Here is a 3915-nt window from a genome sequence, read left to right on the forward strand (position 1 = left end):
TTTTAACTTCTGTTAACCTTTATTAGCCTAGACAGACCCATTGATCACTTTTCCCTTCTAGTCTGAGCCTTTATTTTTCTAAGGATTTTTTTTTCTTACTTTTTTCAATGTGGCATAGGAGCAAAACTCACAAAATAAAACATAAAAAAAAACTAGACACATCTTTTACCACTTACAATGTGATGCACACATTTCATAAGATACAACAAAATAGTACTAAGCCAGCAATGGAACTGATTATTAAGGCTTCATTTTCATTCATCACCCAAAATGGATCCATTTTGCAGCATTAAAGCAAGCCAGCAAATCCAAACCTGACTATCTGCCCATATACAACAAAATAAATTGAAGGTGAAAATGGGAGAGATGGCAGAGACTCCACGTAATCAAGAGTGTCATCAGGTATGCTGGAGTCTAACCTTTGGTGTACAAAATGTTTTTAATTTTATTTACAGTAAATCTACCATTTACTTAACCAACGATTTTTATGTCTTTTTATCTATAGAAAAATTATATTTCTATATATCTATAGTAAACCAAATATTGCTGAAATAAAGCTTAGTTTGTTCCAAAGCAAAAAAAAGTATGTATTACCTATGTTATTATGTTATTTTATTGGATGAACAGGCCCATAGCGGAAATGTAAAAAGTTCTGAGAAAAAGTAATGAGAGTTGAAATAGTTAACAATACCTTAAATATTCATTTTCATGACTATCTTGCACAACAAAAGCAAAAATAATAATTTTGTTTTGTGGTTTTCAAGTTGCTGGGCTTTTTAGGCTGGCTCAGACTTCTGTTTCCATGAAGTGTAAGGACTTGTTAAGAAATATTACAAATAATTACCATGCAGTACTATGCACAGCCAATACTAAAGTAAGATGAATGTCTCTGTCAAAAACACATCATTATTTTTAAATGGTTTTCTGGAAGGTTGGTAATTTGTTGATAATTCTACAATATTGTGCTTCATTGCACTGCACAAAGTATGTAGGAAGTCAGGGAAAATCCAAGCTCCTGATTAGCTCAATAACTTTAAAAAAAAAACTTTAGGGTCACAAAAGTGGCATGACAGCCAGTTGGAGTCTGGACCCCCAACAGTCAGCAGCTTAATAGTAAATCAAAAACATTTTGCAGAGAGATCTGACAATCTGCTTGTAATTCATGTGGCCAGCTTTCTATACTTTCCTTTTTTCGTCTTGCTAAATAAAGAATAATAATATGTTGGACAAGGGATGGATAGAATCCAACAGAAAAACCTAGTATACATTTAAGTATGAAAATGTGGATTCCAGCAATTCATCATAAATAACAGAGATTCAATGGGTTGGAAAAGTTTGGCTGATTCTCTGTTGTTCTGAGTTTATGGATCAACTGGCATGGCTCTCAATATTAAAAGAAATACATGCAATCTTGCCAACTATACACTAAACTGGATGTCAACCAAGACTTCAGTCTCCATTGGGATTGCTAGTGCATTTCACATATTTTGAGTATTAATGTATTTCACATATTTTGAGTATTGATTTATTCTTGCAGTAATAGCCTAAAAGAAATTCTTGGTGTGTCAGTTTTAAAGCAAAATTAAACTTAAAAAATTGCAAGCAGACAGGCTCTTTATTGCAGAACTTCAAGCAGATATAACATATATATATATATATATATATATATATAATTGCAATATATATAAAAAACATTAACATTTATAATCCAAGCAGTGTAAGTACCCTCTACTACCCGGGGAAGCAAAAAAAAAACACATGATGACAATGAGATGTGGTACAGTGTTAAAGTGTAGGTAAAGTGTGGTAAAGTGTGGTAAAGTGTATTCTGATAGGACTGAGCAAAGTGATGAGCTCATCAGTTTGCTGCTTCTCCTTTCACTATCCAATCACAGGGTTGGGGTGGAAACCTATAAGTGAAAGTAAAACTACAGCACTGAAAGATTAGGTATCATTCACCCCCACTTGGCAAGCCTGTGCCTTGAATCACGTCTATGTAATTCTCTGGATTAGAAAGACAAAAAATATTGGCAGATAAATCAGCTCTTATTTATCTCTTTCATCTGTGTATTTGCCTGTTTGTTTATTAGCTATATTGTTGAAAAAACCAATAGACCTCTATTGCCTTCTGTACAACCTAATGTTGCATATTCCAACCATTAAAGGTTACAAATGGCTCTTTACAGAAAAAAAAGTCTGCGATATGTAGAAAACATTGTCTTTCAAATAAACGCAAATCTGAAATAAATGGATCCCCGATAAGCTCCAGAAAATTCGATATAGTCATTATAACACGCGGGGAATGTAAGCAAATCATTAACAAAAAATAAGGTGAGACAGCCCTAGTAATCAAACAGATGTTTAGTGCCATTTTGTAGCTTCCATTGTCTGAATCTGAAACATTACAGTGCTGTGCACAAATACAAAATGTAAAAGTAATTTTAAATAAGATTGTGTCTTTTCAACTATATAGTATAATCAAAAAGAAAAATAACATTATAATATAAATGGATGCTGAGCAACAGAATAAAATATAAATCATGTGTTGCCATGAAAATATTCCAGATATTACTATTTGTTAGTACAAAAGCATCCATCCAAAGTGTTATTGGTGGAAGAATGGAGAAGAGATCACAGAAGGAAGTCTGTGAGTGCGTGAGTCACTTCCTCGCTGTTTGATAATACAATCTTCATCAATCAGCAATCAGTTACTTTCTATCTACAATATGCACATCCTCGTTATCAGCAATAAGGTATAATAACTTTAGTAAGAGAGAAATAAAACACAACTGACTGAATTCTACTACAAACCAATAAGCAGCAGAAGAGAGGTGTTTGTTCATTACTGTTTAGCTTTTGAACATTACAAGTTTATATAGTAATCCATCTACAAAAACAGAGCTTTTACTAAGTGTGATGGGACCATATAGAAAAACCAAAGTGGAAATAAAGCCCAAATGTTTTTCTTTATCTTTAAATGCAATAAGGACTGAGTACACTGCACAACAATGATTTTGCTGGGATCAACACATGTGATTTACATGATATTGAGTGTGTTGATTTCAAATCTGAACTCAGAATTTGCTGTCACGTACAGATTTTAGGTTTTAGACGTGCTATAGTTGTTCAAATGGTTGGTAATTTGGTAATGTATTTTTACATGGGAACATTATAAGAGTTGCAGCTACCACTATGCCTGCTGCCGCATCAGCCGAATGACGCCCCCTGGTGGCATGCACGTTTTAGCAGTGGATGGGCATGTCTGGGCAAGTCAGTGAGCTGACATTAGAAATAGGTATATAAGGGGAGATTGACCAAAGGCTTGTCAATGTGGGAAACCATCTTATTGGATAGTACAGCTAGGCCATAGTTAGTCTGTTTTGAGCTAACGATGAATAGGCGCAGCTGTGTTAATAAACCAGACAATTTTTGCAACATTTGCGGCAAATATACCCTGTGTGATCAACACAAAATCCTAACCAAGAGGATGAGATTTGCTTACAAGTACAAGGATGTGAAACTGGAGATCAGGATAAAAGCTGGGCACCTCATATCTACTGTCAGGTGTGTTACGTTGGCCTAACACAATGGTTGAACGGGAAAAGGTATAAAATGCCTTTTGCTGTGCCTATGGTTTGGCATGAGCCTAAGGACCATCACTCGGACTCGGAGTAAAATTGCTGGGTTTTCAAAGATGACAAAGTCAAAAAATGTCTATCCTGATTGTGAATCTGCTCTGAAGCCGGTGCAACATGATGCAGAGAATCCAGTGCCATTCCCTCCTACATCTGTTGTTACTGACAGTGACATGTCAGATGACGAACAGGAGGATGATGTCGATGTTAATGAATGTTATTAACTCCAATTTGAAGAGGGTAAGCCACATTTTATAAGCCCATCAGATTTAGATGATCT

This window comes from Pyxicephalus adspersus, chromosome 10 (assembly GCF_032062135.1).
Source record: "Pyxicephalus adspersus chromosome 10, UCB_Pads_2.0, whole genome shotgun sequence".
NCBI lineage: Eukaryota > Metazoa > Chordata > Amphibia > Anura > Pyxicephalidae > Pyxicephalus > Pyxicephalus adspersus.